General features: G+C 38.8%; 1 protein-coding gene across 1 annotated transcript in view; it reads right to left on the reverse strand.

Annotated features, from left to right (window-relative positions):
• Positions 1-22,098, reverse strand: part of HECW2 (HECT, C2 and WW domain containing E3 ubiquitin protein ligase 2) — a 410,406-nt gene extending 388,308 nt beyond the window's left edge. Inside the window, exon 1 of the mRNA XM_055089204.1 lies at positions 22,024-22,098. The gene's annotated coding sequence lies outside the window, so the exon portion shown is untranslated. The remainder of the gene's footprint in view (positions 1-22,023) is intronic.
• Positions 22,099-22,306: the final 208 nt, after the last annotated feature.

Here is a 22,306-nt window from a genome sequence, read left to right on the forward strand (position 1 = left end):
GGGAGATCAGCTCAGTGCTTTGTGACCACCTAGAGGGGTGGGATAGGGAGGGTGGGAGGGAGACGCAAGAGGGAAGAGATATGGGGATATATGTATATGTATAACTGATTCACTTTGTTATACAGCAGAAACTAACACAACATTGTAAAGCAATTATACTCCAATAAAGATGTTAAAAAAAAAAAAAAGAAGAAAGAAAGGGACATGACGATCAAATGTAATGCATGAAACTTTATTGTATCCTGGATTTTTTTTTAAGTTGTGAGTTAATTTCAACATTAAATGTATATAAGATGATATTACTGGATTATGGTTAATTTTCTTAGGTAAAACAATGATAATAATAATAATATTAGAGGTGGTACGACAATGTCTGTATTCTTAGGAAACATGAAAGTACTTGGGGTGCTGTGTAATGTCATCTGCAACTTATTTTGTTTAATTTCAGAAAAATATATACAAATGTAGAGAGAGAATAGACTGTGATAGGATGTTAACAATTTATGATAAAGAGTATATGAGTGTCTCTGCTCAATATTAGGAAACAACCTAAATGGGAAAAGAATTTGAAAAAGAATAGATACATGTATATGTATAACTGAATCACTTTGCTGTACACCTGAAACTAACACAACATTGTTAATCAACTATACTCCAACATAAAATAAAAAGTTTTTTAAAAAGATAATGGAAAACAAAGAGTATATGAGTGTCTTGCTTTTTATTTCACCTTTTTTACAATTAGTAATTTTTGAAAAGTTAAAGGTTGAGGGAAAAAGACAATTTTTTTTAATTTAAACATTCATTAATTTTTTTTTATTTCCCCTAAGTCTTATTTTCTCCATAAAAGCTTATGTTCTTCAACCTCTTCATGCCCCTTACTGCAGAAATTTCCAGTATAAACGTCTCTTTGGAGACTGGTAGCAATTACAGTTATCTCTGAACTATGCAGTCAATATTCCAAATGTATACAGATCATAATAAAAGGTATATTTAAAAATAAAGTAAAGCATCAAAAGTTCAATGAACAGGGTCATCCAGTAGATAATACGTTAAAAGCTGAGTGCTAATTTCTGTTTCTGTGCTTTCAATGTTTTTCAAGGCAAGAACTTCAACTATTTCTTCACAGAAAGTTAGAGAAACCCTGTGGTAAGATTCAAAGCTGCCTTTAGCCCAATACTTCCCACCAAGTTAACAACAAAGTTCAACCTAAGTTATTACAAGAGTGATAGCTGCGTAACCCCACACGTCTTACTACGTGTAGAGATCATCTTAAGCTCACCCACAAGATAAGCCAGCGAGTCCAAAGATCAAGAAAGAAAAAGTACCAAAAGCTGCAGGTTTTGGTGAGAACTCAACCTAAATTGGGGGAATTGAATCCAAAATTGATGATGACAAAGCAGATGGCACACATATTTCTCTTCTGGCACTCTGCCCAAGAAATAGCAAACCAAGAAGGAATTCTTATGCAACAAATGAACATATTTTAGAGATACTAACTCAAAAACAAAACGAAACAAAACTTAACATGTTCTTTGATTTTTTATTTCTTATGTCCTTATCATCAAAGAAAGTAGGGGATTAATGAGCAAATCGATTTAAAGGTCAGCTTTCTCAACTTTGAAACACACTTCCAATGGAAAGAGATGCTGCTTTAACCAAATTAACATATGATTTCACAAAACTAATGAAAATCCCTAAATAATAGGCTTGTCACATTTCATTTTCATTTTCTGACCAAAAACTGGTTTTTGCTAAGATCTGCTTCAAACACGTTAATGAATGATCCTTAACAATTGACAGGATAAAGTAAATAAGTAAGGAAACCAAAATCCAACATGAAGTTAACTTTCTATATTCCAAAATAATAACAATTGGCTGTGAACAATTAAAGATAATAATTTGTTATAGATTTAAATGTTTCTTTTGAGCTACAGAGGGCAAATAATATATAGTACATTCCAACAGTCACAATACTATTATACTATGAAATGTAGGAATTACATTCCCTACTTCCAAAATCAGACAGTTTAAAAACTATTTTTGTATATGTTTCAAAATATCAACAATAAAGAAGTTTTGTTTTTCTTTAAATTAGTAAGAGGTTTTATAGTTTATTCCCCCCAGCGAATATCAGGAAAACAAGTTTTAAAATTACAGATGCATTTTAGAATTCTCACTTCTGCAGCAAATCCATACAACACTAAGAATATCTTGCCAAATAAATGAACTGCTTCTAGCAATGACCTATTTCAAAAGAAAAATCTAACTAAAATTTGTGCAACTGAAATTAAATGGACTCTAATGGACTACTTACCTCAAAACCTACTTATGCGTTATCTACATTAAAGCCATTATGAGAAATAGCATGAAATACTGTTCCATAAATAATACTTTTTTAAAAAATAAGCTAAAACAAAAAGCCTAGAGGCTATATTTCTATAATACCTGTGGCCTTCACCTACTTAGCTCAGTATCTTTTATTGTTTCAAATAAAACAGTACAATTTCCTGAAGTAAAATAAGCATTGCTGAGGAGTTCTGTAAGCACTGAAAAACAAAAAAGCAATGTTTACTCTTGTTATTTGAAAAATATCTTCATAGTTAACATTTACTGAGCATGTTTCATATGCCAGAAACTGAATAAATAATTTATATGTATTACTTTACCTAACCCTTAAGACAACCCTGTAAGGTAGATGCGATTACTATCATTTTGGAGATGAGAAAAGTAAAATTCAGAGAAGTAACTGTGGCAGATCACTAAGCGTTGCCCAAAATCTAATCTCTCCTTTCCTAGTAAAAGAGGTATAGCTGGGCACATGGCCATCCAGCCCCCATTCAGCTCGTTATGGTCATACACCAAGTTCTCACCAATGGTTCTCACTGGTGAACTAAGTTCCCTCATGAGTGGAGGTGATATATGCACCTTCCATGTCATGTGCTTCTCTCCCTTCTCACAGTGGAACACAAATGTAGAACTGAGGCAACTTCAACCATTCAGATGATGACAGCGCCCTAAGGGATGGCAGAGAACCAAAATAAAAGAAATAAGCAGTGCTCAAAGTGCCTATCCATCCTGGACTATCGTCCACCTGTGAAATAATGGAAAATATACACACCGTAGTCTCTGGTCCTGGTTCCTGACACAGAGCTCCTGAAACCCTTACAAGTTCCAGGTGAAAGGAGCATCTCCTGGTCTAATGAGGTAACTCTGGGTGAGTTCCTGGATGAGGGCTGGTCACCAGAAAGAACAAGCATGATTAGAAGTTTGGACTTTTCAGCCCCACCTCCCATTCTCTTGAGAAGGCAGAAAGGCTGAAAATGGACTTAATGATCTGTCATGCCTACATGATAAAGCCTCCATAAAAATCCCAATTACATGGGGTTCACAGAGCTTCCAGGTTGGTGCGCACATCCACGTACTAGGAGCATGATGTACCCCAACCCACACGGAAAGAAGCTCCTGCACTCAGGACCCTCCCAGATCTGAGAGGGTCCTTCATATTTCTCTTCATCTGACTGTTCATCTGTATCTTTTATCATATCTTTTAATGAGCTGGTAAACAAAAGTAAATGTTTCCCTGAGTTCTGTGAGCTGCCCTGGCAAATTAATCTGATCCAAGGTGGGAGGAGGTCATAAGAACCTGATTTGTAGCCAAGTTGGACAGAAGTTGTAGGTAACCTGGGGACCTACTTCTTGCCCTTGGCATGTGAATTGGGGGGACAGAGTCATGGGACTGAGCCCTTAACCTGTGGGATCTGATGCTATCTCCAGGTAGATAGTATTAGAACTGACTTAAACTGTAGGACACCCAGGTGGTGTCCCAGAGGATTGCTTGTTGGGGGAAAACCTCCAAGCATTTGGCAACTAGAGGCATCAGAAGTGTTCTGTGTGAAAGAAAAGGAGACACACGGGGGAAGGAATGAAGTTTTTCCAAAACACTCTTTCAGGTAAAAACAAGAGAAATATTACAGAAAATGTTAGCAAGCAATGAGCTTCTATCTTTAGAGCCACTGTTCTGGGGAAGTGTCGATTATACCAGCTTAGCTCTTACTCAGAGAATCTTAGAAATTGGTAACAGAAATGGGGTGCTGATATTATATAAATATAAAATAGGAGGCACTGGCTTAGCAACTGGGTGCTAGGTAACAAGAAAGAAGCTATTGCTAACTGGAAAAGGTTATAAACTAGTGACCCTTGTTTGTCACAGTAAAGTAGTTGGTGAATCTGTCACCTGAGACAACCTGTAAGGCAGCTGAACAACATGCCTATAGAATCTACTGCTCTAAGAAAAGTAGATGGAAAGTGCAGGAATGGGTTATTTCTGTAATTTCCCGGTATTCAACCAGAATTAACTGCCTAACATTGATGGGGCTATTGTCACAAAGAACTCCTGGAACTAACTGCATACATTCTTTAGCAAAAGTCTAAGACTTTCTTACCTTATACAATAAAAATATCAGTGTTAAGATGCCTTAGTAACTCTATTTCTAAATTAGTTTCATCCTTCCCTCAATGAGAACTGAACAGAAAGCACTAAATAAAACCTTCTCATATTTTGGAAACTGAGAAATGGAATATTTTATTTCCCAAAAAATTTCTTAGAGGAAAACAAATTTTTAATCTTATATACCACAGTTATCCAGTAAATCTTTTGTTTCACTTTAATATTACATACATCTAAAAATACAACAATTAGTAAGATATGTTATTTCAAATACACTTCCTTTAGAAATGTTTAATTATTTTAATTGGAGATTTTGTATATTTTGCTTCACTTGTTCTCTCTCTCTCTCTCTTATTATCTTTTCATTTCCAAATTTAGCTAAGGATTTGTTAGAATTTCACTCAAGGTCAAGTTGTGTGTTTCTTTAAAAAACTGGGAAGTCATAATCCTCAAATATATATGTAAATAAAAATTCAGTGTTATGTTAGTTATTACATGAAACTTTGGTTCCTAAAAGTGCTGTCAATTTAAAGACTCACAGTACTTTCACCCACCCCCACCTATTACAAAATGGAGACTAGATGTATGAATAAAATTAAGTAAAAGAAAGAGCCTAAAAAAGCACTAGTCAAAAAACGAAGAAAAATTATAGAAATAAAACTTTGTCTCAACTGTCATCTTCTTGATAAACACCAAAATTTATCCAAGAAAGGCCTGCTACTTTCTATCCCTAAATATATTTTCCCAATAGCCTACTTATTTAACAGTGAAATTTACACCACGATGCTGTGTTGGTTGCTTATTCAGAAGAAGCATAATGATTCTTATCCCTACATTCTCCTTTTTCTTTAGGCACATAACAAATAATAAAACACAGAAATTTTAGGTTTCAACTAGAATGAGAAGTTGGATTCCATTTAAGTTTGTAATTTACTCATTTCCTAACCCCTGACATGGCTTCAAGTCATTTAAAATTTTTTAAACTTTAGCAGCTTAAAAATGGGAGAACAAGAGAGATAATGTCTATGTCTGAGCAGAATCAGGAGAGAATACTTAGTTGTGCCTAATGAAAATGTATTATATAGCAAAAGTTGAGACAGTTAAAAAAAAACTATCAAGTTGGATATTTCTATAGATGCTTCCATTCAAAACAAAAAAAATAATTATATACTCAAAAGAATTGAAGCCAGGTCTCAAAGAGATATTTGTACACCTACATTCACAGCAATGAATTCAACAGCAATTCAATAGCAAAAAGGTGGAAACAACCCAAGTGTTTATTGATGGATGAATGTACAAACAAAATATGATATATCCATGCAACAGAATATTACTCAGCCTTAGATAGTAAGGAAATTCTGACACATGCTACAACATGGATGAACCTTGAAGACATTATGCTAGATGAAATAAGCCAGTCACAAAAAGACAAATACTATATGACTCCACTTATATGAGATACCTGGAATAGTCAAATTCATATAGACAGAAAATAGAATGGTGCTTGTCAGGGAATGGTGGGGGTGGGGGGAGGGAGAAATGGAAAGCTTTGTTTAATGGGTATAGACTTTCAGTTTTTCAAAATGAAAAGAGTTCTGGAGATTGTTTGCATAACAATGTCAATGTACTTAACATTACTGAGTTTTACATTTAAGAATGGTTATTTAAGGTGGAAAATTTTTATGTTATGTGTATTTTACCTCAATTAACTTCTTCAATTTACACATGGATTTTTTTTAAAAAGCATGTACCTATGGGAGGGGTGAACAAAACAGAGATAACAAAGATGAAAAAAGATAATAAAAATTACGTTTCAAAATCTTGAAAGCAAGCAAGCAAGCAAGAAGCTAATCAAATGTAACATCACAAGAGTAGTAGGCAGTTGTAAAATTCAGTAGGAGGGAGAAGCACTTCCAGAATGGTCAAGTAAGGACCCCCAAAAATCTGATCCTCCATAAAAGCAATGAGAACACTGGCAAAAATTGTCAAAATCAACTTTTTCACAATTTTGGAAATGAACGAAAGGCTTACTACATTATGAGAATGATTAAGGCACAAAAAATGGTTGTGTCACAATAAGTATAGTGAGCTTAGTGGCATTTTCATTTTCCCTATTTCCAATCACTCTCTCCCCAGCATCACAATACCCTTAAAAATCAGCATCATTACAGCCACAGTGACTGAAAAAACCCATACTCTAGCAGGCAATGGAGAGAGCAAAATGGGTTTGGAGTTCCAAAAAATGGCTCTATGCCAGTGAATTGTCACTATTTGACCTGGCAGTTACTTGGAAAAGCCCAGGGCTTGTGTTTATTGGACCTAACTCAGAGATCACTCAATGGAAAAAGCTCTAGCTCCACAGCATTTGTTGAAAACACTCAGCTGCAATTGTTTAACAATACAGATGTCTATGGCAGCAATACCAGCTGGAGCAAAGAAGAGGCTGGCTTAAAAACTTAAAAGAGAGATCTGGACAACGAAATGTCCATGGAAGGATTTGAAAGGCTCTGACATATTCCTTATGATTGAAAAGACCACATTCACGTGCAGCACTGTGTACGTACCTAAGAAATATCTCAGGAGACCCCATTCTTTCAGCTCTGGCTGATCTCGAGGCTCTGTGCATGCAGGAAATGAAGGCTACAGCACAGATGTCAACTGCCTGGCTACTTGTTGAAGGCATGCCCCAACATGCACATAGAGACACTCAGCAAAGACTGAGATACTTATTGGTTTCAGACATTTAAGGAAATCTCTGTCTAATCATTAACTGACCACTAAGGGAACCAAGCAAAAATTCAGTAGCCACATGTGACAAGAATGCAGACTTTCCAGAATTTATTCAGTAAAGTCAGTAAATAAACAAAAAACAGCAACAAAGAGCAAACACACCAAATCTTGGGGAGGTAGGAAAATTTGATTTTCAGAGTTGCCATATGATATTATTTGAAATGCCCATTTTTCAATAAAAACGTAAAATATACACAAATAAACAAGAAAGTATGGCCCTACCACATGAAATAAAGTAGTTAAACAAAATATGTCCCTGAGAAGCCCAGATTTGGGGCATACCAGACGAAGATTTAAAAATACTAAAAATAGGTTCAAATAACTAAAGGAAGCCATGTCTAAAGAATTAAAGGAGAATTTTAAAACATTATTTCACCAAACAAAGAATATCAATATAGGGATTTCCCTGGCAGTCCAGTGGTTAAGACTTTGCTTTCCAATGCAGGGGGTGCAGGTCCAATCCCTGGTCAGGGAGCTAAGATCCCACATGCCTCGTGGCCAAAAGACCAAAACATAAAACAGAAGCAAGGTTGTAATAAATTCAATAAAGATTTTTTTAAAAAACAATATCAATATAGAGATAAAAATTATTTTTAAAAAGAACCAGATTAAAATTCTGGTGTTGAAAAGTACAAAACCTGAAATGGAAAATTCACTAGAGGGGTTCAACAGCAGATTTTAATAGGCAGAAGAAAGAATCAGTGAACTTGAAGATATGTGGATTAAGATTATCCAGGTTTAGGAACAGAAAAAGAATGAAGAAAAATTAAGAGAGCCTCAGAGACCTATGAAACTACAGATATTGTATCATGCCGTGCACACTGGGAACTCCAGAAGGAAAGGAAAGAAACATTATTTGAAGAAATAATGGCCAAAGTCTTCCCAAATTTGATGAAAACATTAATCTATACATCCAAGGAGTTCAATAAACTCAAAGTAGGATAACTAAAAAGAATCCACTCCAAGACACATCATAGTCAAAATGTCAAAAGACAGAGAGAAACTTGAACACAGCAAGAAAAAGGCTCATCACAGGGCTTCCCTGGTGGTGCAGTGGTTGAGAGTCTGCCTGCCGATGCAGGGGACACGGGTTCGTGCCCCGGTCCAGGAAGATCCCACATGCCGCGGAGCGACTAGGCCCGTGAGCCATGGCCGCTGAGCCTGCGCGTCCGGAGCCTGTGCTTGCTCCACAACGGGAGAGGCCACAACAGTGAGAGGCCCGCATACCGCAAAAAAAAAAAAAAAAAAAAAAAAAAAAGGCTCATCACATGCAAAGGATTCTCAATAAGATTAACAGTTGATTTCTCATCAGACACTGTGAAGGCCAGAGGGCACTGGAATAACACATTCAAATCAGTGAAATTTTAAAAAGTTAACCAAGACTTCTATATCCAGCAAAATTATCCTTCAAAAATGAAGAAGAAATTAAGACATTCCCAGCCAAGCAAAACCTGAGAGAATCCGTCACTATCAACTCTGTCTTACAAGAAATACTAATGGGAGTTCTTGAGGCTGAAATGAAAATCACTAAATATTAACTCAAATCCACATGAAGACATAAAGAGAATTGGAAAAGCTAATGACAAAATTAAATGCAAAGTACATTATAAATGTATTTTTGTTCACAACGATTTTCTATTTAAAAAAAACTACATAGGACAATAACTGTAAAAGTGTTAATGATGGGCTTACAATGTATAAAGCAAGGAATTAAGCCATATTGAAGTTTTTGTATACTTTTGAAATGATGTTGAAATTGATCTGAACTAGATTGTTTTAAATTAAGAATTTCACTGTTAATAACCAGGCAACAACTAAGAAAATAACTCAAAAATAATCATAACAATATTATCAGGAGTGACAGAATAAAGGCCTATGAAAATTATCTTCTCCAGAAAAGCAACAACAAGAAAATTTAAATGGCACACTAGAAAACACATATATTTAATGCAAGACAAGTAATGGAGGAACTGAGGAACAAAAACAACATAAGACACACAGAAAACCAATAGCAAACAAGGCAGATATATATCCATCTGAAAAACAGTAATTACATTAAATGTAAATAAATTAAACACTCCAATCAAACATTCTAGTTAAACACTCACCAAAAGGCAGAGATTGGCAGAATATATTTTTAAATGATTCAACTACTTGCTGTCTAAAAGAGACAATTTAGATTCAGAGACACAAATGGGTAAAAGTAAAAGGATGGAAAAAGATACATCATGGGAACAGTAACTAAAAAAAGAGACGGAGTGACAATGCCAACAACAGACAAAATAGACCTTAAGGCAAAAATGGTAACTTGGGAGAAAGAATATTTTATAAAGATAAATGGGTCAATTCAAAAGGAAGACGTAATGATTACAAACACATACGTTACAAGGGGCTGCAAAATACATGAGTAGAAACTGACAAAGTTGAAGGGAGAAAAAGACAATTTAACAACAATAGTTAAAGATGTCAATACTCCATTTTCCATATTGGATTGAACAATTAGGAGATCAACAAGGATAGATATGCACCAAAAGCACAAGAAAGAAAAAAAAAAAGATACTTGGGTTTTATCAGAATTACAGACTTTTGTGCTTCAAATGACACTGTCAAGAGAGTGAAAAGACAATCCAAAAAACAGAAGAAATATTTTCAAGTCATATGTCTCATAAGTATCTAGAATCCAGAAAGTTACAAAAAAAATCTGTACAACACAAAAATTTTTAAATAAATAAACTTATTTTAAAATTAGCAAAGGATTTGAAGAGACACACCTCCAAAAAATATACACAAATGGCCAATAACCACACAAAAAGATGCTCAACATCATAAGTCATTACAGAAAAGCAAATCAAGACCACAATGAAATACCACTTCATACCTACCAGAATGGTTGAATCTAAAAGAAAAGCAATAACAAGAAATCGGAACCCTCAGACATTGCTGACTAAAATGTAAAATGGTGCACTCTGGAAAACTGTTTGGCAGAGGCTCAAAATGATAAACATAGAGTTACCATATGACCCAGCAATTCCACTCCTAGGTGTATACTCAAGAGAACTGAACACATATATCTACACAAAAACTTTTACACAAATGCTCATTGCAGAATTATTCATAATAGCCAAAAACTGAGAACATCTCAAATGTCCATCAACTGATGAAGGGATAAACAAAATGTGGTATATATACTATAAAATTTTATTTGGCTAGACAAAAGAATGGCCTGCTAACACATGCTACAATATGGATAAACTTTGAAAACATTATGCTAAGTGAAAGATGCTAGTCACAAAAGGCTACATATTATATAATTCCACTTTTATAAAATGTCTACAAGAGGCAAATCTATAGCAACAGAAACTAGAGTGATGGTTGCCAGGGGCTGGAGGCAGGGGAGATGAGTGACTGCTAAGGGCACTGGACTTCTTTTGAGGGTGATAAAAAGGTTCTGAAATTACAGGGTGGTGATGGTTGCACAACTTTGTAAATATACTAAAACCCACTACACTGTACACTTTAAAATGATGGATTTTATGGTATGTGAATTATATCTCAACAAAGCCATTATTTTTTTAAATCAGTGAGGAAAATGAATACCTACAGAATGACTCACCAAGACAGAAAATAAACTATATTCTGTCTTATAATCAGTACAGATCACTGACCCAGACTGTGGTGGATGTAAAGATGATAATAATGTAAAGATAAATAATAAACAGTGCTAATCTTTAAGGAATTTAATTTTTAACAAGAAGTATAATCAATAATAAATCTTTGGAAAGAATTTTGATTCCTTCACCTAGTTTTCACTCTCAAAATATATAAAATGCTCATTTTACCATGACAAACTTTAATAGAAAACTCAATTCCAGCAAACTTTAAATATTAGCCATGACTTCCCTGGTGGCACAGTGGTTAAGAATCCACCTGCCAATGCAGGGGACATGGGTTTGATCCCTGGTCCGGGAAGATCCCACGTGCCACAGAGCAACTAAGCCCGTGCACCACAACAACTGAGGCTGCACCCCAGAGCCTGTGAGCCACAACTACTGAGCCCACGTGCCACAACTGTTGAAGCCCACGCGCCTAGAGCCCGTGCTCTGCAACAAGAGAAGCCACCGCAATGAGAAGCCCGCGCACCGCAAGGAAGAGTAGCCCTCACTCACTGCAACTAGGGAAAGACCGCACGCAGCAACGAAGACCCAACGCAGCCATAAATAAATAAATAAATAATTTTTTTAAGTATGTTTAAAATTTTTTTTAATAAATAAATATTAGCCACCACCTAAATTCAACAACCAGATGCTAAAGGTAAATTAACTCGAATTCCATCTACAGTCACACTTCTCTCCAAGCACAGTAAGTTCCAAGCTGTGGTCCAGCCTCCCAGCTCTGTTGCACTGTGCTATCCTAGCTTGGGGGTGCCAAGAAATTTCCATGACCTCATTTCCTCACCCTGGACCCAATTCCATGCTTACTTCCCCTTCAGATTTTACAGGGCCAAAATTGTATGCCTTTAGGCATCTAACTCTTTCCTTCAAACACCATTAGTTACTGAGGTTCTTCAGACATATATTTTAAATCAGGTCATCAAAGCAAGTGCAGCTCCCTTCTTTTATGTCTTTTTATTTCTTTTACTTAGTAAAGATCCAAAATGGTCCTTACCAGGACCAAAAGGCCTCTCCCTGTGTTTGGTGCCCTGCACTAAAAAAGCCAGGTATTCACACCACCACATATGTTTTGTTGCTCCAGAACAGGGGTTACAAAACAGATGCAGGCAGCATATGAATTTTGTTTGGCCTGAGCCATTCTAAAAACATTTTAATTACCAACATACTATACCCAAGAGATGTTTTATGTACAAACTTATATTTTTAGCTTCATTTGAAAAATCTGACGATTTGGCCATGCTGCACCCAAATTCCCACGTGGCAACAACTGGGTGACCTGCGTGGTGACACCTCCTTCCCCTCTGATGAAGAATGCCTCTCCACCATCCTCACCACTCCACAAGGTTTCCGTGCACAGCACTTGAAGCAAGTTTCACTTGTGTCCTGCTGGCTCTGGAGGGGTTGGAGTATGAGAACCGAGTCCAAATCCAGAGTTAGAAGTTGTTTCTAATCATAAAGAGAAGACCTTTTCCCTTATATTTGGTTTCAGGTTGCAAGACCACGTTCCTCTACCTTTGCCAAGCTCTCCTAGTTTCTCACTCCAAACTGCTTCAACTTCCTGTAATCACCATCACGTCTAACATCTGTACCACTCACTTACTTAAATTACCCTGGGGCACTGCTACATAATTCTGGCCTGGCAAGAAGCAGTGTTAATTCCAGGCCAACACGACAGAAAGCACTGAGGATCTCATCCACAGACCAATGAAATCTTCATTTCTAGACTCACTTCTCTTTGAAGATAAATGCTCCTCCTAAATTTCTGAATTTTGTGTTAATAATAAAATGCTTCTCAAACTTTACTGTGTATAGAACATATCTGAGGATCTTGTTAAAATGCAGATTCTGACTCAGTAGGTCTGGCTTCCAGGTCATGCTGATGCCACTGGTCTGTAGACTACACTTTGAATAGCAAGGAGTTAAAAGGCTTACAAAGGAAGAAGGAGGTTTCTGATATGGGAACTATCTCAATGAATCAGACCTCCAAGACTTGACTTTCTGCCATTTTAAAACTACAAAAATATTAATCTTTTAGCATCTGTGCCAACTTAATATCTGATTTACATAAATAATAGCCTTTCATAATGGTCCATGAAAAAGAAACACATGGCTCCTTCAGCCATAGGCATTGATCATTGTATATGTATTCACTTCATGATCAATACTGGGCATTATACAGAGGTATCAGCCAAGTTTCCATATCTTCAGAGTACTTGGCAAAAAGACTAATAGCAAACAAAATAAGTAGTGCACCACCTAAAGCAGCAGATGATTAAGGTCTTAATTGTAGGCTATAAGATAGTGATTCTCAAGAGTGGGGCATATTAGCATGTGGGGGGAAGGTATCAAACTAAACACACTGCCCTCAATCCCCTCCCAGATCAGGATACTCACCCTACCCCCAATCTTATTGCCGATCATAACAAAGGAAGCTACATTTACTTCTAGAAATGCCATCTTCTTCATAAGAGTAAGATGGGGGGTGGGGGAATGATGAAAAGCACCACTTTTAAATGACACACAGAAAAGTAGGTAGAACGGGGTGGGCATTCCAGGTGGGAAGTGTTCCTGTGGTAAAAGTGCTGAGGTGGAGATGAGTCTGGGGTATTTATGGAATGGAAAGAGGACCTGCCTACTGGAAGTAAACCAGAGTGCTCCACTTACCACCGCCCCGTTCTAGGTGGAGGAAGCATGGAAGTGATCTCCTAAGAACTGGATGACCACTGTTAACAACCTTAAAAAGATATTTCTTCATACAAAGGCTGAACTAGTTTGCCTCTCAGATCCCTTCCAATTTTTCCTCAACTGCAGAACAAAATTTCAATTTTCCTCTAACACGGAAGTCTAACCTGAATCACGTGCCTTGCCTGATGTTGACCATGAGAAATGAGTGAAGAGAATGTGAACATGTAGAAGTGGATGTGTATACATTGAAGAAAAAGAGAGCCTAAGTTATTGCGTCGGGTTAAATTCCATGTCTGCTCTACACCCCTGGTTCTTTGAGACAGCTCTCGAAGGTCTTATTTTCAACTCTGTCGTCAATCATCTTTGTGACTCTTCTCTGAGCCCTGTCCAAATTATCCTCATCCTTCTCACATAGGAAAGGGAGGAATTACACTCCAGGTCTTCCCTGACCACCCCATGTAAAGGAAGTCCCAGTTATACTTCCTTCTCTATCAAGGTCCTCCTCTACAAAGCACTTAATCACACTTTCAACTATGTTTTCTTCACTTTTTACTCACAAAATATTTCAAAATTACATTCAGAAGATCATACAGTTCAGAAGTTAATATAAAAGTAGCTGAAATACCACCACCCGAATGTAAAAATATTTACATTTACATTTCTGCCACATTTGCTTTGCAATTACATGTTTATTCACATTTTTGTTGCCACTGCCTATATCCTAATTCAATTTTCTGTTTCATCTGGTTAGGGCCATGTCTGAATACTGACCTCTTTTATACCTATCACTCAGCACAGAGCCTGGCACATGTAAGACTCTCAATGTTTGTTCAATGAATAATGCATGAATTACTTCTGTCCTAGAATGAAATAATGGCCATCACTACAGAAGAGTTATTAGACAAAAGACAATGACTCCATCTTTATTAAAGTCCAAAAGAAGAGAGAGAAATGGATCTTTTTTCTTTTTTTTTTTTTTTTTGGCCTCACCTGAGGCTTGTGGGATCTCAGTTCCCCAACCAGGGATTGAACCCGGGCCACAGCCATGAAAGCCCGGAATCCTAACCACTAGGCCACCAGGGAACTCCCCAAGAAATGGACCTTTATTGAAGGATGAGGGTTAAAATTTAAATGTGTGCTATAACTGGATAGTCCACATTAGAGTGGGTTAGCTGAACAAGAAACAGAACTTCCCTAGAGGCCCTTATCCCTCTTGCCCTGGATAGCACATATGGCTGCTAAAAGACACGGACAGAGAGGAGATGAGCTCTCAAAGTATCTTCTAGTTTAAAGATGCCAACTCAATAGCTTAAAGAGGTAAAGAACAAAAGAAGAGAGGGAGGCAGGGAGGGGAGAAAAGAAGGAGAGAAGAAGGGAGGGAAGGGAAGGAAGGAGAGGAGTCCTATGCAAAGAATCCTAGACCACTAGAGAACATTTATATTTTTTCTAGGTTAGGTTGGAGGCAATACAGGTCGTGTTCTTAAAACCCTCGAGTATCAAGTCCATTGGTCTGAAATGAAGCCAAGCCTAAGGAAAAAGTATAAGAAAAGTCATGTCCAATTGTCAGACTTCTCCACCTCCTTTTACCTATACTCCCGGCCAGCCAGTAACTTAACACAAAATCCTAAAAGCCTGGGCTCCTCCCACTGTGGTTCTCTACACGCTCTCAAATATTAAGTATACACTTGTACTCTCTCTGCATCAACTTTATTGGATGGATCTAAGTTCTATTCCTTTGTGTTCTTATTCTTCCAATAGGTCGCTGAGAGGTATTATGCTTCTGATTTAAAGGACTGTCCATTACTGAAAATATTTCCTCAACTCTTTTTTTTTTAACCTCCTCTACTCATTATGGTCAATGTGGACCTCCGACTCTCTCTAATGAAAAAAAATGTCTCAGTCCTATGACTGTGGTGGATTGTTTTATTTGTTAACAATTCTTCCTTCCCTCCCTGTCCTTGACATGGTTCCCTGTGGGCAGAGTTATAGTACCGAGGCATGCCACTTGATACAAGAGAAATCATTTCTAATCCACGTCATGCAGAAACATTTTTCTTGCTCCACAGATATCTTACACCACAGATAAAATATCATATGAGCACCTTTCCCCTAAACAGCCAGGGTACATCAGCACAGAGAAGCAGCCTTATACTCCCTGCCCATCACTTTGCACAGCACATGCGGGGCCGCAATTTGGCTGTACCCAGTTTTCACTTTCTTTTAGTATTTCCTCAAGATCAGAAGGTGCTACATCTTCGCTGTGAATGGAAGAGCGTGTGGATTGGCTTCTAGGTACAACTTCTTTTCTTCATGAACCCATCGCCTTCTTATCTGTACATGAAACTTATGCTCTGTCAGTCCTGCCTCGTGAGGACTTTTCCAATCTCATATATAATGGTTAACCAAAAGAAAAATCTCTTCCCCTATAGCACGAGTTTTCAGTGATAAATGAACAAAGCATCACCAAGTGCTCCTCCCTGAACAAATGCCAAAAGCTGATTCATTCTCTGCATGACATCGGTGGTTTCATCCAACTATAAAGTGAAATATCTGCTAGCGTGTACTTGATAGTAATCGCTCTTCCCCACTCCACTGATATTATGCAACAGTCAACCGTGTCATTTGACAAAGGAATTCTGTCAATAACTTCTGGTTTCTCTCTAAGGATAATGTTTGTCTTTAACTTTCCAGCTGATTTTCCAGGTATCTCTTCAATAAAATGACTTACACTTACTTTTGTTACAAGGATCCTTTAATGAAGCTACTAGAGATTTAATCTCTTACCTACCGTTAGCAGTATAATACATTAATTTTGTAACGGAAAACATTATTGGGTACTTGCCCTGGGAAACTTGAATTGTGTAACAAGGAAGCCACTGTGCTTTGTTTGAAAATGACACCAAAACATCCATGGCTTCACAGACAAAGTTTCACAACAGGCAATGACTGGGGACTAGGAGAGAATGGATGGCAAGCCCAATAAAAAGCAGTTTTGAGAGAGTCATCATCATACTTCCATATGCACTGTTCCATTTCAGCTACTGTTTTGAAATCATCACTCTCACAAACGTCCTTGTTTTTACACATACAGATACACATTTTATATTTGGAATGGGATTTGGTTCTGCAAGTATGTTCATGACATTCTGAACTGCAGCATTTACATTACTATTTTCATCACTATTTTCACACTGCAATGAACCACTTTTGAGCCACTGATCTATTTTTGTGAAATTGAGTTACAATTTAAGACCAGCAACAACAAACTATGCTATTTTAACAAATAAACAATAAGCAAATGACATAAAAAGTATATTAACCAAGATGAAGTGCACCATGATGAAGTGCTTATGAAATGTAAGCTACATTGACCAGTGCAGTCTTCATAGCATGAACACAATTTTTCATACCATAATAACTTTTAAGAACATAATGGGATTTCTGCTGAAATTGTAATTACTCTCACATCTCAAGGTCCTACAGGCTCTGCCACTCCTACACCATCTTTCTGATTCACATGTCGAAGTCCCCCCCCCCATCACCCCACCCCCGTGTGTTGGTCGTCTTGCTAACCTTTGAACACATCCAAACACATTCTCACCTTCAGGCCTTCACACTGGCTGTTCCCTCTGCCTGGAACACCCCTCCTCAGGTATCTGTATGAGTAACTTCTGTCACTTCCCTTAAGTCTTTGCTTAAGGTCTCTTTCTTCATGAAGGCTACTCAACTACATTTATCCTGTTCTACTTTCTTTCTTCCAAAGCACTTATCCCCTTCTACCATGCTATATAATTTGGTTTATTGTGCATCTCCCACTCCTACCCCTCCACTCCCAACTGAATGAAAACTTCACAAGGGCAGTTTTATTCATTCAGCACCTAGATTCATGGAAGGTGCTCAATAAATAGTAGTTGAATGAATGAATGAATAAGTGAAATTTTTTCACTGCTTTTCCTTTTTAACGACCAATCTGTCTGTGGATCTTACTTTGAGAATTAAACAGAAAATGGAGAACTATCAAATGATTTAAGCAAGAGAAGTACACAAGGTCAGAAGATGATTTAAAGTTTGGAGAGGCTGGACTTTTTTTTTAGTTTAAAAGTCAACCCATGGGGACTTCCCTGGTGGCACAGTCATTGGGAATCCGCCTGCCAATGCAGGGGACACGGGTTCGAGCCCTGGTCCGGGAAGATCCCACACGCCGTGGAGCAACTAAGCCCGTGCGCCACAACTATCGAGCCTGCGCTCTAGAGCCCGTGAGTCACAACTACTGAGCCCGCGCGCCTAGAGCCCGTGCTCCACAACAAGAGAAGCCACCGCAATGAGAAGCCTGCGCACCGCAACGAAGAGTAGCCCCTGCTCGCCACAGCTAAAAGAAAGCCCCCACACAGCAACGAAAACCCAATGCAGCCAATAAATAAATAAATTAATTTTTTAAAAAAAGTCAACCCATGAAAAAAATGATGAAAGTCACAATTTTCCAAATGACTAGGTCTTCGTAAGTAATTTCAACCCCACATATCTATAGATATATGATCAATGTTTGTATATATACACATACACATATATGCATGCACACATTAGACATATGTTGAACAAATCTAGAAGAAGCTAAGGACATTTTTCCATCATATGGGTATTCTTCATATAAAAGCTAATGATTTACGTAATAGTTAAGACAACCATCCATCATAATTCTCCTGGGATAGCCCAGTTTATACTGTTTGATCTGGTGCCCCTTCCAGTTAGTCCCCTTTTACTCTCAAAAGTGTCCTTATCTGAGCAAAATTAACTACATGGTTATCCTACTCATAAAGAAGATGCATACATTTCTTCTTATTCAAGCATGCCGACCAAGCTTTTGAGGATTTTAGTGGAGTGGGTGTGGAAAAAGTGACAGCCATAATTAATTGTAACAGCTACTGGCCAGCACTGCAAGTGAACTCTTTCAAACAGGCAATTCTTTAGCCAAGGAGCACAGCCATTGTTGAAGTACAAGCCACAAGCTTCATATACCTAGCTTTAGAACTCAAATCCCCACCAGGTCACCTGCACAATCTCCAGCCCCTATGAGAATGTTCACGTGATGAGTGGGCACAGCACATTCTTCTCTGCAAGCCCTTTGTCTGAAAAACTGAGACCCAAACCCAAGACTCTAGTCAAAAGAGAGGGCAGAAAACAAAGGCTCTTCTATTATCCTCGTGGCCCAGAGGGCTTGGAAACTAGGAGAATGTGGAGTCAAGTCTTCACAACGACACATGTGTTTTGGTCTCTCAGTAAATTCCAAGAACTTGACCAAACACTAGATCTTGAAACTTTCATTCACATCTGCAAAAGCCATGCACCCATCAGGTCTGCAAACAGAATTTTGTTGAAGCTGCTCTCCCAAATCATAGGAGTTGTCCCAATTCATGCCAGCCCTAGGTAAACAGGTATTCATTCTTATTGTGCTCGAAGACAATAATAACCTGGGCTCAGAGCCAGAGGAGACACTTAAAATGTCAAGGAAAAAACTATTTTATTTCTTATATGTATAAATAGATGACAAGCAACCAATTACGTCAGTCCTTTGTCTTCCTTGCTATTTCTTTTTTCATTATGCATTTTTTGGGTTTTGGGTTGTTTTTTTTTTTTTAACTTTCTTACCTTTGCATTTAACAAATTAAAGACTGAAACAAAGCCAGACTCAAAATTTGAAGTCAGGAGAGGGTGGTGAAGAAAATAGTGAAGATTCCTTAATATCTAGGGTGACCACATAATTTATCATCCAAAGCAGGGCACTCTTAAATGTGAAAGGGGATGCATTTGATAATTCAGATAGGTCAACAGGAAAAAACCAGGACTACTGCAGGCTAACCAGAGGATGTTGTCACCCTTCTAATCCCTCATACATTTTCCCACACAAAAGGCATCCTGTGTGTAAAAAAGCAATTCTGCCTCTGCTACATCAACCAAACTTCAAATATAGTCCTCTCTCTTTCAGGCCAGGCCTGGCTTTCCACAATGGAGCTGGAAATGTTTTCACTCCACCCTGCCATTCCCTATTCGTGCAAAACTGGTTCCATTTTTACTCAAGAAAGCAGGCAGCAACACACTAGAATGTGGATGCAGGCCAGGTGCCCAGTAAGCCCCAGGCCTGGTGCCTCGGGTTTCTCATAAAGGAATACTTCACAAGAAAGGAAGCAACCTGGTGAGAAGGTACACAGATACCAGACGCAGATTTAACAATCTGAATTTGAATGTTAGACCCTTTTGTTGATGCCAAGGCACACGCTGAAACTGGACAGAGCCCGAAAGCCACCTCTCCAGCAGCACACATTCATCCAGAAAAAATGGCTATGGCATCTGTCCTCAGCTACAGGTAACAACCTTGGTTTCTTTGCCTTTTGCTGAGATCAGTGGCACAGAAGGATTTGAAAAAAGTAAGAAAATATGTTTTTTTTTCCCTCAAGATCACAGTTCCCACGTTAAACAGAGCCAATGCTTACTTTTACCCCATACTTCCTGTTCAGGGGGGTCAAACATTGCTCATGTTCTTCATTAAATTTAGTCCTGTGGTTAGTGACTATTAATTTACTGGAATATTCTCCCTCACATGCATCCAGAGGGGAGACCAATTTTGCAATCTAGTTGGAATCTACAGCACATAAAGAATCTATAATGGTGGTAGGAGCAGAAAAGCTCCAGCTGGCTTATCTCAAATGTTCAGAACGACTGATTTCTTCACGGACTCCACAGTCATTCACAATGATTCACTGCCCAAGGCTGTTCAACGCTGTGATGGAGGCAATGATAAAGCAAATGTCTTAGGCTGTTAAGCCTTATAAAAGTAGAGTACTATCCATAGCTGAGAGGCTCATGACAAATGCTGGGAGCCAGGGAACCACCTGTCACAGAGATGGTAGAAGAAACTACTTTTGAACTCATGCAGGTTGGACTAAAGTCCTTCCAGCTAGGAGACACTATGAGTCCAAGGGGCCATTTGTATACAGGAACTGCTGTTTTCCCAGTGCTACGATAATCTTAAATTCAAAGACATTTTTGTTAATATAACTGTTTAAACTGCTTCACATAACCACAATTGAGGCCAAAATGGGCCGAAGGAATAATCAGAACAAACAGCTCAATAATGACTTTTTAAATGTTCAAAGAAAGAAGAAACTAACTGGTTAGGCTGCTGGATGATAAGGTTATAATGCCTCCTTTGGGAAATGAAAATTATGTCTTCCCCACCTGACCCCATCTCCCAACAGTGAAGTGGATAATTTCTGAAGAATACAATGACCCTTTATGCTGGGCTCCTCTTGTCTGCTAGGGATGCCATCTGTCTCCCACACTATATAAACAATCCCTGCAGGAATCTTCTGATGCCCAAACAGATTAGCAAACTCCAGATTTTCACACCATTAATAATATCCCCATCCTGATTAGGCTTCTTGCTTTAATAACTCCAAAGGTAAGCCTAATAACTGATCCTTTTTGTTTACAGGTAATGTTAAGTGTCATTTTAAAGATAACCTCTCAGAACACACAGCCATCTGTTGGAGGCGGAGCGGGTGGAGCTCTCTCTAGGCAACAGAAGAAATGAGCCCTTGAGGGAACAGGAGAAATAGTAAAATGAAAATCATACTTATGAGACAAATGAAAACATGAAATTTCACCAGGTCTAATAGAGGACTCTAATAATTACATTAAAATATTTTTCTTCCAAATGACAAACTAGAAAACTATTCAAAAAAAGACAAGTTTCACATTTTGACAAAGGCTTACGTACAAATGAGAATTCAGAGTTTGCTTGACTCTAGGACAGTGAAAGCAGAAACCATACTGGGAAGGCTAAAGGCCCCCAGGGAAGTTTGCCTACCGTTCACCTCTACCTACGAGGATTGCTGATGCTTGCCTTCTCCAAGTTTAATATCGATTGATCCCCTGTAACTCTGTGAGCTCTCTGTATTGCCTCCAAAGACTTCCAACTCTAAAAGAAATAAATGTACCTGTAAAGATGTTCCTAAATTAATAATAATAATCAAGGAAAAACACCTGAGCTCTGCTAATAGCGGAAAACACAGGCATGGAAGAGCCAGACCTCTGCAGTTGCACGTCCTCGGAAACGTCTACGTCTAAATCTGCAGCCCCAGTTTCCTCCAGGCCCCAAGCCCCGCAGAGGATGTTCACAACACGTTCCAAACCAAAAAGGAAAGGAAGCCTCCGCTCCCTCAAGTGACGCTCAGATGGACCCAAAAGTCTCAGCTCCCCGGAAGAACCAAACCTTGAAACACGTCCCAGTGCCTCTGACCCGCGACTCTGGGCAGCGGAAGCCGAAATGTCAAATGAATGACCGCGCCGGGGCGAGAGGGAGGAAAACAAAGCCACCTCCCGCTGTCCCGTACCTGCGGCGCAAGGGCCGGGCCAGGGCCGCGCACTCACCTGGGGCTCGGCGCCCGCTGCCGCCGACTGCGGGTGGGGACGGAGCCGCCGGGCGGCAGGGCGCCCCCGCAGTCGCCCGGACCCGCGGCCCCGGCGCCCTCCGGCCGGCCCGCGCACGCCGCGGGGAAAGCAGGCGACCGGGGGCGCCGCCGCGCGTAGCATGCAGCTCCCGGCTGCGGTGGCCGCTGCCACGGGGACGAGAGACCCTACGCGGCCGTCTCCGACCCGGCGACTCCGAGGCAGCGACGAGAGACGCAGCGCGGAGCCGAGCGCGCCCGGCGCG

This window comes from Physeter macrocephalus, chromosome 2 (assembly GCF_002837175.3).
Source record: "Physeter macrocephalus isolate SW-GA chromosome 2, ASM283717v5, whole genome shotgun sequence".
In the NCBI taxonomy this organism is placed as follows: Eukaryota; Metazoa; Chordata; class Mammalia; order Artiodactyla; family Physeteridae; genus Physeter; species Physeter macrocephalus.